The sequence below is a fragment of the Labrus mixtus genome, chromosome 11, assembly GCF_963584025.1.
Source record: "Labrus mixtus chromosome 11, fLabMix1.1, whole genome shotgun sequence".
Classification (NCBI taxonomy): domain Eukaryota; kingdom Metazoa; phylum Chordata; class Actinopteri; order Labriformes; family Labridae; genus Labrus; species Labrus mixtus.
The window spans coordinates 21,898,928-21,914,724 of NC_083622.1; the positions used below are offsets into that span (position 1 = coordinate 21,898,928).

Consider the following 15,797-nt stretch of genomic DNA (forward strand, 5'->3'; position numbering starts at 1 on the left):
AGCATGTTTAACTCTCTACTTGCCTTTGTAATACACGTTTATTTGACTTCTCCTTAAAGGGATACTTCATCCATTTGCATTAAGCTTTGTATCATTAGAAACCTGGTAGTATTTTTGAATGGTCGTGCATCTTGCCCTCATTTTCCCCTGAGATGGAAAATCTTTGTATTTCTAAGTCTGAAAAGTGAGCTTCCAGTGACGCAAAATGACAATATTTGCGTCACTGGAAGCTGCGGGGTGAAACTACAACGCTAGTTCCTCATATTTTCGACCACTGAAGCTACAGACCAATCACAGATCAGTGGGTGGGAACTCACTCCCAGAATCTAAACTTAACGTCCGCCATATTGCTTGGAACAGGCTCTATGGAGAAAGCTGATGAAGGCAAAAAAATTTAAATATAGCAGCGAGAAGGCTGCTGCCGGGGCCGGCGCTGGCCGCTAGCCGCTGGGGCCGCTCACCACTATAGCTATATTGCTATATTGCTGGCCGCCGCCGGCCGCTGCCAGCTCAGCAGCCGAGACATAAGGCCTGCCTGTCAGCGACGGTGAGGAGCCGGGGCCGGCTCGAGCTGGGGCGGACTGGTAGTGTCGGTGCTCTCACTGTTTGCCTATGGACACAGACATAGAGTCTGTTTTCTGCCAGGAATTTCCAAGATCAATTCTGGAAGAAATCTCTGAATCAGTTGAAGAAATGGTCTCATGTGTTGAAGTAAATATGTCTGCAAATGTTTTTATTACTATATTTCTACTGCTGTATTGTATATATTGGAGAAACTGTAACGATCGAATTTCCCTCTGGGATTAATAAAGTATTTCTGATACTGAACTAGAGGACCTTAGTGGGAGTGGCCTGCGGTGCTGTGCATTCTGGGATTTGGTATCTTTCAACTTCAAAATGTATTTCACATTTCTACTACAAATATGACCCAATGTCAGTACAGATTCATGTTTCAACGGGTGAAGTATCTCTTGAAGCCAAAATGATTTTGAAAGCAGAGGTTTGGGTTTTTTTCACAACAAGATCTCTGTCATTACATTATCAACACTCTTCTCTCCTTCCTTGACTATCAACCTTACAGTTGATACCAAATTGTTAGCATGCTAAATTGATGAACATGATTGGCTTTGAGAAAGTTTGCATACTGGCATTAGCATCTAGCTTAATAGAAACTCTACCTACGTCATTCACTGAACTTCATACACTGAATGTTATTAAATGTTCTTTTTCAGATGCATAATACGATCCAGCATAACTTTCTGTTGAAACTATTACACACCTGCATTTCACTGGATTTTCCCAGTGATTCATTGTAATGTTCAAGATACCATTGCACAAGACAAACTCAACACGGTTTCAAACAGGTGTATAATGTTCTTGTTTTGCTAAAAACTGAACTTTTAAACCAATAGAGGTTTATGTTGATGTAGTGAAGTGAAGGCAGGACTTGTCATTCATCCGCTCAGCCTATGTGCAATGACGTACTTTCAAACTAAAACCCAGTTGAGTCTTGCCAGACCACAATGAGCAGAGGAAAAACAGTGGGCTGACAAGACCGGCTCTGCCAAGACTGCCTCATGGGATTTTCCTGTGTTTGTGACACTTTGGTAGGTGCCAGTGTGTGTGTGTGTGTAGGTGTGTGTACATGCTTGTTAGGGCGTATGTATGCCTATGTGTGATCATTTAAACCCAGGAAAATTTCACTGGGTCCTGATCTTCAAACTTACAAACCATAACTGCTCCTCTTTCACATTGTCCCCCCCCAGATTTTGTATTTGTATATCTAATGGTATGCACTGTTTTCTCCAGTTTAAGTCAGACTTCTTTGTCAGTGAATGTTACACCCGGTAGTCCCCAGATTAGATGTTCTCTGTCGTTCGATTTGATTTCCTCGCTCACTGCAGGGCAGCAACATATCATTTGTTTATATTTGTTGGTTCAGCCTTATGACTTCCTCATCTGCTGTGTAACTGGTCTATAAACACATTTCTACTCTTCCAAAAGTTCTCGTTTGTCTGTTGTGGGTGTTCCTGATATCTGGCCAGCTCTAGCTTTTTCATGTCTTCATCCCTTCCCATGGGTAAAAGATAGATTGTTTGCATTTATCCTCAAAGTTAAACATTTGCTGAAAATCTGCTATTAATATTTCAATGACCCACTTTTTTGTCTGTTTTGCTGAGTAAAAATGTTATAATTACTGTTATGTCCCTTTGATTGACTGTAATCAAATATATTGTTTTGCCGCTCAGCAGACCAGTGAACTCCTCTGAATGTAGGTCTACAATGACTTGCTTGTTAGCCATACATATCGCCCAGGTTTCACTTACTGGTCAGTTCTTGAAATAAGTGATTCACTTCTTGGGATTTGTTGATTATATCACTTATTGTGTGATTGTGTATCCACCGCAGGTTATAAACAGTGAATAAGCTAGTCTAGGTCTGTTCAACTGTAACAGATTCCCTGTATTTAAACACATTAAACACATAATGTAGTCCATATTGAAAAAGAGAAAACTACAGTTGCATGTGAGCAGATTGTGTCACCATTGGCTGAGGGGGGTAGCTGGTGTCAGATTTTAACCATTTAGGGTTTTTCTTTATTGGATTTGTAGCGTTTTTTAAGGGTTCACAATTAAAGTGGTGTCGCATCATTGGTTTCTCAGAAGTATATTTGCCATATTAAGATGTGACTACACTTTCATTATAACATTTTGATTTTTGAGACCTTGCTTTGTGTCATCTAAAGAATTGTTGCTTTTCAAAAAGCAGAACGTAAAAGTGGCTCACTGAGTTGGCAATTAGGGATAAATTTAAATAAATTGAACAGAAACACCAATGTCTGTAATTTATAATGAAATAACGATTACATTTTTCTTGATTAAAAGTATCCATTAACCATTGTTGATAAGCTACTCAATAGTGCCTTGCTGAGATTGCTGTTTCCAAAGGTCCAAACAGGTTACTTCCAATCAGAACTAATAATTGAAGCTCAGTTTCCTCATGACAATTTCAACAGATAACTGGTAAACAAAGAATTCCACTGAGATTGCAGTGTTATCTGGTGTTATCGTGTCATGAAAGCTATCCTAGTACAGTCCTCTGTATGTTGTGTGTTGATGCATACAGAGTGGGAGCCTGTCTAAGGGCATGTTCAGAGGCAGACTTCAACTTGTATTGGATGACAAATCAGCCGTTGGTAACCAGGCTAGAACTAACAGAAAATCAATGGATCCATACAACCTTTCCTACATCAATCCAGTGTCTCACTTCCCTGCTCTCATTGTCTTTCTCTCACTCATACTCTTGTTTTCACGCTGCAGTGTGCTTCTTTGTAAGCCACAGCATCTCTCTTCTCAGGACGTTTTTTGTTTTTGTTTTGTTTTGTTCCAAATAATCAGGCTCATAGGCAGGAAGATGCAGCTCTGAAGACGAGCAGCTTGTTGGGTGTGGAGGGGAGGGAGTTGGCGAGCCGGCGTTTGGAGTCAGGTTTCCCCTAACCAGATCTTTATGAGGTGATGACTGCTGGAGGAATGCATGTTAATTCCCCTAATGCCAGTCATGTGACTTTCAGGGCGTGCTACCCTCCAGAGCAATGTGAGCGGTCTGGGTGGTCAGGGGGAGAGAGAAATGACTATCCATACAGTGTGAGTGACCATGACTTGGTCTCAGTCTGAAGCTGTGTGTATTTGCAGGAATATGTTATTGTACCATGCTAGCAGGACTGTGTGGCTGTGTGTTGCCTTCCCTCATGGCCAGACTAGACTGAACCTTTACCAAAATGAGTTCAGCAAGTGACACATTTCTGTCTATCTGTGAACACGTAGTGTAGTTGATTTGTAGTAGAGGCTGGGTTCAACTTGCTGAAACATGAAGGTATGTGTTTTAACCTTGTAACAAAATGTTTTTTTGTTGTAACAAAATACTTCCATTTACTTGATTTATTTGTATTAAGTGTAAAAGAAAATGATGGCAGTGTGTGCCTGCTAGCTGCTGGCACTTAGTTGCTATAGCACTCATATAGGTATTGAAACACGGCTTGACATCTTAATCATTCTGGACCTTTAGTTTACAGTGCAGTCAGGCTCTGTTTTTGACAACTGTTACTGTAAAGATAAGTCAAGCACAGATTGCTGACATATCATGTTCAGCCTCATTAACCCTTCAGTGAATCATCATTACAAACATATTTGGACATACTTGTACTGTACAACCCGAAAGAACTTCATTTAGTAAGAAAAAGTTTGAGAGTGCTCTGAAGGTCAAACGAAGTGTGATGAAGGGTGTCGGGAACACAGAGATTTAAAGGAGAACAAAAAAAAAATCAACATAATTTATATGCTATTTTAATAATCCAGGCTGTGTTAACAGCTGATTATGCCAACGGAAGCATTGGTTCAGTTACTGAAATAACATCCTGGTTTTAGATAACTGATCATCTGTGAGTCATCAGCTGCAATTGTCTTGAGAAGGAAACAGACATTTTCTTGTGTTTCCTACTGTAAAGCACTTAAATGTTTAGTTCAAATAATCAGCTATTTATTTATATTGAGGAAAATGTATTAAACACATTGTAATTATTCATTTAAGTGACTTTTCTTTGGGGGGAGTGTATGGATAATCCAAATGAACCAGGATTTTGGTTCTTAAAAGAGAAAATAATGCTTTTCATGAGCATTCTGAAAGCATTTTATTCCTCCCCGTACTTTTTGAATTGAGGCAAAAGTGTTAGAAGACCAAACTACCAGCAGGACCAGACACTGACTGAGAAAATATGTTTGGTTGCACTTGAATCAACCCTTTAATGATGTATGCCAGGGAGATGTTCAAGACATTAGGACTAAGGGGATTAAAAGATTAGGCTCGCTAATAAAAGTACAGCAACAAAAACAGAGGAACAAATCTCTGTCTTGATTCAACGTATATAATTAGTTCAAGAAATCACAAAACCCTGCAGTGTATGCTTGCAGTAAAAACCTCAAATGCAATTTCTGATTGACATGTCTTCACAATTATGCACAGATTCAGCAATTCACAGCGCCACACATACTCAGATATGGTAAGGGACTGTTTTTGCTGCACTTGATTGTTGTGTGTGATTTCTGAGCTGTCTAACTTCGCCTCAGGCTGCAGTCTGGAGATAGAGAGGCTGCACACTGCGTACACATCAGATAGCTTTTTATAACATTGTCTCATTTGGCAGATGGAGTCCCTACTGTAGGCAGGAGCCACGTACTGAGAAGAAGAAATGACCGTGCACAAGGGCTTCATGCCCCTGTGTGTTTCTTCCTCTCTCCTACGCATCTGCACATGCTATTTTTCTCCTCTATTTTGTTATTCTCAGTCTCACACTCCTTCCTTTTCTCTGTCCCTGACACACACACCTCAACTTTGAGAGGGAAAAAAACACATAAACAGAAGGGTTAGGGCACATGGTGCTTGTGTTTGTGGATTTGGGTTTGAAGTGCAGCTGACAAGGCGTTGATGCATCAGGAGAGTCTCTGTTGACAGGCTGCTAATGCAGCGTGGCACGGGCAGAATGGGTAGCAGTGGCACACAGAGGAGGAGGAGGGAGAGTAAACTGTAAACCAACTCTTAGGCTGAATGGAGTTGTTTGTCACTGCGGGTAGCAATTACTCAGACCGGCCCAGCTTTGAGTTAACTCCCATATCAGAAGGGTGCCCCCCTTTGCCAGGCGGAGAGAGGAGGGCTGTTGACACATTCTGCGGCCTGATCCTCGTGTTTGAACACACTCAAGCTGAGCTTCCACCTGTTGACTCTCCCCCCGTGTCTGTGTTTGTGCAGGCAGCGCTCAGCTTCATCCCTAACAGCTTGAATTAAAATAGTCACAGGTTACTGAGATTTGCAGATAAGGAATGGCACCAGCCGGTCATGCTCGGTGCTACAGCAGGGCTTTTGTAGCTGCTGCAGCTGCAGAACGAGGAAGTACAACAGGCTGTCCCAGCACTGGCAAGGAGTCCACATGGGTGACTTCATAGAAAAAAGATAGTCCTAAAACTTGGCTAATTGATTTTTGGATTGAAAGATGGTTTGAAGTGGTAATCCATAAATGCACAGCAAATTATTTCTGATCAGCATTGAGAAGCACATCTTTTAATCCTTGTGAAAAAACATTTAAATAATTCATTGATATCTTTGTCTCCTTTTAACTTTCACCACCAAACAAGATTTAAATTTAGGTTCTGAGTGAAAGGTACCGGAGGGATACCTCTCTTTTTCAGCTGATCAAGTGTAAAGTCAGCCCCCAATGAGGTCTCTGTTATCGTGCCTTAACTGAAGATGTTGATCGTATCTCAGGTATGCCACATTCTGATGACAGAGAGTGCAAATATAAAGCAGCCGTCTGTGAACGGCTGCAGTAAGCTGCGTGGGAGAATTTGCACTGTGATCTTGACATCCACGCATCAGTGAAACTTGTGGGTGCAGGGAGGACACAGCTTTTGAAAATGTCAGTTCCTCTTTCTATATTTATCTGCTCTAGCTACCCCCTTTGACTTGTCACTCTTTTTATTTTATTTGCACTTCACTCATGCAGCATTTTGAAGTTCGGTGTCGAGCTGTCAGGCGGCAGATGACGCTCAGTATCTTGTTTCATTTTTGTTACAGTGACTCTGTACGAATGCTGCTGTCCCTTAATGAAGCTGTTTGTTTCATGTCAATAGATTATTTTGCCTTTGAAGCAGTAAATCAAACCTGAGGCTTAAGACTGAGAAAAAAATGATATTGCATAGTAACTGGGCTTTCACTAGTGGCGCAAATTGCTCATGATATATCATCTCTATAAATGGTATCACTTACCAAGCAGCTACTTTACTCAGAGCCATGCTACTTTTTATAATCACTCACTACCCATAGAATCCCTGCAGGAGACAAAGTTTGCTTTGCCACATATACAAGCAATAGTTCTTATTAATGCTTCAGCAGCACAGAAAAGGAAAAGATAAGGAGTGTGTGTAGCAAGGCGTGAGTAAAGATTTAATAGTAAAAAAAATTGGATGCAAAGAAGGATTGTGTATTTCTGGGTGACTCAAGGAAATAGAGAGAAATCATGGCAGAAACAAGACAAAAGGAGAGAGATGCTAAGAGAAACAGAAGGTGGTCAGTCTCTCAGTGTTTTACAGGATCAGATAACATATCTGCTGAGGATACTTATTGATTGGCATTAACAAAAGACTGGCACGCTCGACTCCATTAGCAAGCTGGTTGGTTGCACGACAAAAAAAGCTTTCTATTTACTGTATTACATCTTTGTGTGTTTCTTTATGTTTGGGAAAATACTGTTGCATGGAAATACGGTATATCTGAGTATGAATTCCAAGATTTTAGAATGTGTAACTTTTGTGTTTGAAGGCTTGTGACATGGCACCATTGCACCCGGTGGTTGAACCTAAATCTTACCAGACTGTGTTTAGTAGAAAATACAAAGAATAGTGCAAAGTATAGATTACTATTTTTTCATATAAAACCTTACCATAATTATATTTTTGTTATGATAATCAGTAGTTTGTATACAGATCAAGTTATTGTATTGCAGGCCTTTTTAAACTGTCTGTCATTAATCAGAAGGCATTATAAAGGGGCGGTTGTGGCTCATTGGTAGAGTCAATAAATCGGAAGGTTTGGGTTTTGATCTCCAACTCCTGCATTCAATTGACTCTCACTGCTACGCCAGCAGCGTGTGAATGGAGTAATACTGATTGGCAGTTGGGCACTTCATGGAGCAGCCTCTGCCATCAATATGACAGTGTGAATATGGTGTGAATGGGTGATGTAACATGTAGCATAAAAGTGCTTTGAGTAATCAGAGGAGTAGAGACTCGCTATACAAGTCCATGTGATTGATTGACTCAGCATCTTAATTTAGGACTTTAGCATGCCAATGTTTGCTAATGAGCACCTTAAACAAAATACAGCTGGACTGATGGGAGTGTCATTTAAAAGATTCTGGTCATTACCAAAAGAGTTGGTCATCACAAGAGAAAAAAGAATAACAGAGCATCGACACATTTATCCTTTGGATCACAAGATGTCTTGAAATTTTGAAAAGAATCCATCAGATAGTGGTTGAAATATTTGAGTCATCACAAAGGGGTTGACAAACAACAAACAGACACCAGTTTCACGAAAGCCATGCTGCTTTCATGGCTAACCGAGAGGTATAAAAGTGGCTCTAAAATATATAATGTTGTGGCTGTACCATCGGGATCAAAAAGCCTTCATTTAATGTGGAGGTGGTGAGTGTACTGATGAAAAAGCCATATCCACTCAAGTCATGTCTGGATTTAGAGGTTTGACATGTTTTTCCCTAAAGCCCAACCCAAACCCCAACTTTTTTTGTTTCTAAATAAACACAAACAGGTACAGTAATATTGAGCCATAGTGGCGTTTATACTCTAGGTGGGCTCCCTCTTAAAAATGGATTTTGTTTCTATCACAACACCACAGTCATAAGGACAGAGGATGGTCAGTTTACTGGAAAACCACACGTCTGAAATAATCTACCCTTGGAACAGAGAGAACCCTCTCTGAATACTCCCAAATCTGCCGGTTTCACCGCTTGTGTCTGCACTTTATGGGGTGAAAGTCCAAAAATATGCCAGCTGTATGGCTGTCTGTAAATGTGCAAACCACTCATTTGGTCTAAATTATAGTCTTTGGCTTTTCCAAAACAACATGAAGATTCTTATGAAGCATGATGTTTGCATTTTAGGTGTTACTTGCTTTTGCATATCATTGCATAGATGTGTGTGTGTGTGTGTGTGTGTGTGTGTTGTATTAAGTGAAACAGCCTCATGTGACCGTACCACAGGGGAGGGCTTGTTTCCATTTACTGTAAGTGAGAGCAGCTTTGCATAAAGACCGGTGGGTTGCATATGGTTATCTTTTGTTATTATCTGTTCTGAAAGTTTGCTTTTACACCTTCACAATGGTTGCCCTTTGCATTTTCAACCCAGTCTTCAAAATATGTCACTCTCTGTTGTCACTCTCAGAGTGGTTGAACCTCCTCTGAGCTCTCTCTAACCAGACTGTGCGTCTGCAGGGTGGTCCCCGGCCCGCTAATCGTTACGTCTGTGTAGAGCAACTTTCCTGTCAATCACCGCCACAGTGCCACTTTTGTTCCCAGGCCTCTGACCCCCCCCCCCCCCAATCCACCTTCCCGTCAGAAGCCCTCAGTCTGAGGAACAGAAGACAAAGGGATGATGGATGAGTGAAGGTCCCTCACAGGGAAGTACAGTATAGAAGGTGTGTGCTGCAAAGGGTGACAATGAGTACATTCAGACGAACACAATGCAGAGCCTGGGCCAGTGAAGGCAGCCTGCTAGCAGCATCAGGCCAGCACAGTCCCCTACGGTGTTCAGCCAGCAGCCGCACAGAGCTAGAGGTAATCACCAAGTGCTGAACAACACTGCTATTGACTGGGAGAAAATAAAATGAGAGAGGAAACGCTGTGAGGAGACAGTATATCGGGGAAGCACAGGGGAAAGGAGACAGAAACAAAAACAAGGGATCCAAGACAGAGAGTAAATCAGCAGGTGTTTGTAAGATGAAGTTCAAAGGAAATAAACAAAAAGAAATAAAGGAAACCTGTCCGTCAGAGTTGGATGCTTTGATACATCAGTGATGAAAAGTCAAAAAAAAAAAATTTTAAAAGTCAAATCACTGACCTTCAGTCTTTAAAGCTGCATTGTATTCAGAAACACCATGATAGACTGAATGTATGTTATTTGTTAAGTCCGTTGGGTATTTTGCTTTTTTTTACATGTCTGAAGTAAATTTCGATTTCAAACTTGAAAAATGGCCCTCAAGTGTTGATTCAGGGTTTGTACCAGATGTTGAATTATCTGCAAACATTCCTCTCTAAAAAAAAACGAAATAATTAGATGATATAACTGTTAAATCACCTAATAAAGCACTTTTGCGCTATTGTCCTCCAAAAATCAGTTTTTCTCAGACTCTGTCCTGTGTCAGTCACAGGTCATCAGGAGGGTCTTCTAGCATAGCTGCTAAATAGTTTGACAGTTCTTAGCTGGTTTTGGTAAGAAGTCACTCAGTAATCCTCCTTAGTTTTTTATTTTTTTACAAGAGGCTGATTGTTTCCCTCTTCAATAAAAGGCTTTTAATAAAGGCAAGAATAATGAATGAATAGAGCAATTTCAAACTAGATGTCAGTATTTATTTGACCCTCTGTGGAGGGGATAGCTTAACTGCCAGCTGATCCATTGATCATTTGAGCTCACTAGCAGAATTTCTTCACCAAGTTAAATAATGTAGAAAATAATGTTAAAAAGTAGAAAATATTGTGATGTGATGTGAAACACTGCGACAGTAGTCAGATAAAGATGTATTAATAAGATAAAATAATAAAACATTAGACTCAAGTAGTGAGATAGATGAGAAGTAACAAATAGTGGAAGCTTCACATTGAAACACTAAATCTGATTCAACTAAGACGATGAGTCCAATAGAGCACATAAAGAGAAATAATCGAGCAATAAGAGGACACATGTCATCTGTCTGAGTCCCACTCGTCCTCCACGTGTTGCCGGCCTGTGAAGACCTATTTAAACTACCTCTGCTGGTCAGACACCAAGCCATCCTCTTGTTCTGTGTGCCGGCTCGTCGCTGTGTGAACATGTTTATTTTAGAGTGTGTGACTCACACTTCCTGCGCTCTGCCAATGAGGCAGAGCTGTATGGAACAGCAGGGCTCCGTTCATTCTCAATTCTCTCTCTCTGTCTCTCTCTCTCTATCTCTCTCCCTCTCATGTGTTGCATCGCTGATAGGACCAGCCGGACTTCTGCGTAATGCAGGCTTTGCTTGAATGGATGCCACTCTGGCGTTCATTATAAAGATGCAGCACAGTGACACTGAAACTGGAAGTAGAGGGTTTACAAAAAGAGACATTTTCATTAGATATAGGGTTTTTCACTAAAGAAAAATGCTTTATTGGCTGCAACAATTCGATAACTCTGCTGATAATAAGGTAAGAATTTAGAGGAATAGCCAGGGCCAGAGTTTTTTTTCGCAATTGTCATCTTTTCTTATCCGCAATTTGCATCCAATACTGGATGCTTACTACTTTGATAAACCTGTAACTCTGTAGGTGCACTTGTCTCCCTATCCTGTTGCAGCAGAAATGTAAAAAATGTGACAATTTGATTCCTTTACTGTGATTCTAAAGAGGATGGTGTGTGGACATTTTACGAGATGTTCCTCATGCTACGGGAGTACGAGTCGTTTTGAGATTCTTCTAGCAAACACATCTCTCTCCTCCTCCCCTCTTACAGTCATATAGTGTCTTCCTCTCTCACAAGCCTTTTTTTTTTACCTCACCCATCTTCTCTCTCTCTCTCTCTCTCTTTCTCTCTCCTTCTCCCTCTCTCAGCAACACACCCACTCAAACAGTCATATCCGCTCACTCTCTGGCTCTCCCTGCTTGTCTTGCAGTGCCTGTAAAGCGTCTCTGAGGGGGAAGACCAGACTGCTCTGTCAGGTAATCCAAACTGAGCCTGTCTCTCTCTCTCTCTCTCTCTCTCGCTCTCTCTCCTTCTCTCTCTATCTTCGATGTCTGTGCCCCCTCATCCCCTGTCTTCAACTTTTCTTTAAATCCACCTTTGTCTCCTCTTCTCTCTCTCTTTTCTTTCACTACTGTGACTTGATTTTTACTTTCTTTTACTTGTCAGCTATGATACATTACTTTTACTTTAGCTGCTTCTCCAATTGTGTGGACTTTTGTTTATTCATCTGATACTTTCATGGCAAATGTCTTATTTGATACTTTGATAAAACCTTGCACCCTGAAGTAATTTAATAAGTTATTAGACTCAAGCCTGTGGCTTATGTGAACGTAAAAAGTTGGTTTTACTGGTTTAAGGTCAACTTCCCTGAAACTTTTATCACATGTCAAATGTTGTCACTGTATAGAGATAAGGATGCTTAGATTCACTTTCACCCATTTTATTTAGTAGGATAGAGTCCCATCAGAGCAAGGAAGATTTTAACTTGACTGTTTGTTCCTTTTTTTATGTTCAAATCTGAACCAGTGTCCGAAGTAATTATGAAAGGATGGTTTCCATTCATGAAGATCCTGTTGAAATAATGGAAACAAGCACCCTGCACCTTTGTAGTATATACTGTTAAAACGCTGAGCGCAATCTTCTCCTGACACTAAGTTGTGCGTTCCTCGGCTTCTCGATGCCACTCGTGTTTGATTAAAAGACGCTATTGACCTGCAGTTCACTGGTCTGTGTTTAATCAAAGTGAACACAGCAACGGTTGTGATCTGCCAATCTCATCAAAGCCCTGTGAAATCCCTCTCAACACCCTCTCGACTCAGTGGAGCAGGGATTCCCGAAGATGCATCCCTCCCAGAGCTGAGAGGCTGAGTGAGTGAGGGCACTGGTATGAGGTGGTATTTCCACAGACGGCGTCCTCCTTAGCGTGCTGCTCCTTCTCCTCCTGCTGATGCTTGCCTCTTTTGTTCTTTCCTCTGGGCTTTCTTCCTGTGGTCCTGTGAATGGTTGGTGTGACTCCCTAGGATTTTGGGTTTCAGTTTGATTGACAGTGTTTCATTTTTGCATTGTTTTTCCATTTACCTTATAGTTCAGGAATGCTGCAGACTGTCTTTTACAGTATCGAATGTTGTGTTGCGTCAGTGACAATATGTGCTTTGTGATCCGGCTTTAAAAGGAAATTCTGCATGTATTTGTCTGATGTGGTGTATGTCAGTTACCACCCGGGTTTTAATGTCAAAAGTTATGCCAGCTAGGCAATACATGCAGAAGCCAAACATTTTCCCTCCTTACTTCCTGCTGCCAGTATGCGTATGTAGTCAGAAAGGATGCTGGGAGATAAATTTAGACCTCCAGCTCCCTCTCCATCTGCCATTGCTCAGAGTAGGCTGGTTTCCATGGGAACCAGCACCGGGCTACTGCCAGTAACAGAGAAAGGGGAGAGAGAGGGATGTGTGTGTGTGTGTGTGTATGTGTGTGTGTGTGTGTGTGCTGCTTGAGTCAGTTTGTGTGTTTTGAGGAGAGGTATGACAGCAGATATTTTAAAACCACTTTGGAGGGTTTATGTGTTCTCAGGGCATGAGGTAATTTAATGTTAAGCTCATATTTTCATCCGTCATTACTGGCTGCATGAACACGTTGGGGTATTGATGAGGAAATAACCACAAACTCTGCCAGCCGCACACTCCCCGTGCATGATGATGAAGTTTTTACTGTAAATCTGCTGCAAAGCTCCTGGCTGCTTATTGAGCAGGAGGTGAGCTAAATGTTTGCTTTATTGCAATTAGGGTTTATAAATCTTCTGGAGATTCACAGAGATGATGAGAGGCGCGTGTGTGTGTGTGTGTGTGTGTGTGTGTGTGTGTGTGTGTGTGTCTCTGTGTCTGTGTGTCTGTGTCTGTGTGTGTGTGTGTGTGTGTGTGTGTGTGTGTGTGTCTGTGTGTGTGTGTGTGTGTCTGACTGTGTCTGTGTGTGTGTGTGTGTGTGTGTGTGTGTGTGTGTGTGTGTGTGTGTGTGTGTGTGTGTGTGTGTGTGTGTGTGTGTGTGTCTGTGTCTGTGTCTGTGTCTGTGTGTGTCTGTGTCTGTGTCTGTGTGTGTGTGTGTGTGTGTGTGTGTCTGTGTCTGTGTGTGTGTGACGGCTTGCAGGGATGTGTGTGAGTTTGTTAAGGATGCTGAGTATCTTCTGGGTGTCAGGGCTCCCTTGGGTACCTGCATCAGAGCCTGTTTCTGCTGACAATGCCTCTTTTCATGTTCACATACAAACACATCTCTGTTCACACATTTCTCACTCTTCCTCTCTGTGGACAAGTCGGTAAACACTTCTAAGGCACAGAAACCCGAAACCGGTCCACGCAACAAGTCACAGCATACTCCATAAGCCTGTTTCGAGAATTATTGGGCAATGGATCATTTTGGACAGGTAATGGCGAACCATTGGGGAGGATGAAAGTTTTTCATTTAGCAAATTGGTGCTGTGTTTAGCTTTGTGGTTCTGATCTAAACCTACAATCAAAGAACGGTAAAAAAAAAAAAAAAAAAAAAGTGCATCAGTGGCTTCCTGCTTGCACCTCAGCCTAAAAATAGAGCATGGTAAACAACAGACCTTCCCCGACCTCATCAAAAAGTTTACAAAGATTGACACATCCTGTGTGTTGGCTTTACAAGTAGTCTTATCCTTTGAATATATTTCTCCGTATAGTGAATGAGCCAATGGTTCAAGTGTTGAATGTGAGAGGTGCCGTTGATAACATACGTCATGCTTGTGGAATGAGGATGATGAAAGAGGAAAACCCCTCATCAGAAAGCAGGAGGACCGGCTGACTGGAAGCAGAGCGGGTCACCTCAGTGCGCTGCGACTGATTTTCTGGTCAGATGTGTCAGAGTAGATTCATGGCTAATGTTTTTAGGTGGGTTTAACAATGGGGAGTGAAGTACTGTACACTGTGCACTGTACGGTCTGCGTGTTTGGCCTTTTTTAGGCTCGACTCCTGCTTTCTTCTCCCTCACCTTCCTGGCAGGGCCCTGACTCTGTGTTTCCCCTCTCAGAGCTGGCAGTCTAGACGGCCATGAATAATGTAAGCAATGCTCTCCCCAACCTTTAAAACATCTAATCGCCCTGTTTAAGGGCTGCGTCAACTGCTCTGCCAGAGATCATTAAATTTACACTCTGATAACCAACTACATGGAAGAAAAAAAATACATTTATTACAGCAGGGTAATGCAAGACACTTTTTGTCTTTCTCTTGGTGCTTTCATTCCTGTTTAATCTTATTTTCTATGCACAGCATCTCCTTTCTTTTTGGCATTCATACTGCCATTTGTATGCACATTTTAACTCACTTGGTGGCCCCTCCCCCTCGGGTTAGTTTAGGTTTCATTTTACATATTAGACATCGTTATCAACAGCCTGATAAATGATGGAGAAACAGAGAAAAGTCTCTACCAGCGACCACATATTTTTGATGAAGTGCTGTGTGATTTAAGGTTATTCTAAAATGCTGGTTAGCTCAATCAATTAACTGCTGCATTTAATCATCAAAGACTTGTGAATTACATGCTGAATGAATATCAACAAAAATGTTGCTTCTACGCTTTTACTAATGCAGCTGGTCTGTAATGACCACCAGAATCACTTATTTGATTGAGCCCAGTAGTAGACCAACGTCAAACTCCTTTGAGGTCATTTCATTAATCACCTAGTGATGAATGATACATTGCCATGTCTTGATTGTCTTCTGAAGATCCTCTTGTGCGGCCAGTAAAGTGTCACGTCTCATAGAGTGGGACTCTTCATGATGTAAATACTGCTGTATTGTGCACTTCCTGTTGTTGTTTTTCTCCAAAGTTAAGCTGCTGTAACACGACTGTTACAGCAGCTGAGAACACCAGAGGTTCTTCACAATGTTCTTGACATAGTTGGCAAAAAGTAAAGTTACATATGAAGTAATATTAAAACTATAAAATTGTTCACTGCTTAGGACAGCTTGCATTCAAACCTGTAGATTTTGAACTGACACTGAAGCAGTAATTGCGGCTTGTCAACTTTATTTTTTCCCCTGGATTTGTCTATAGCTGGCACCACATACAAAAGTCTCACAGGGAAGTGGACTAAAATGATGTTGATTTGCTTTGTTACACTGCCTAATTGGTAGTTGTTGATGGTAAAATGCTGTTGTAATAAAAGCATTGGCCTGAATGGAGAAACACACATTGAGCAGCTGATCAGCTCTCGACAGATGTGGGGGAATGTGGAGATCGGAGAATCTG

General features: G+C 41.4%; 1 protein-coding gene across 4 annotated transcripts in view; it reads left to right on the forward strand.

Moving 5' to 3' along the window:
• Nucleotides 1-15,797, forward strand: part of LOC132984180 (transcription factor HIVEP3) — a 48,431-nt gene that overhangs the window by 11,912 nt on the left and 20,722 nt on the right. For 2 of the 4 annotated variants that reach the window (XM_061050883.1, XM_061050886.1), the window contains exon 2: nucleotides 11,467-11,512. The exons of 1 other annotated variant lie outside the window; for it this stretch is intronic. The gene's annotated coding sequence lies outside the window, so the exon portion shown is untranslated. Of the gene's footprint in view, nucleotides 1-11,404; nucleotides 11,513-15,797 lie in introns of those variants that run through there. One more of the 4 variants, XM_061050885.1, reaches the window with a different exon arrangement.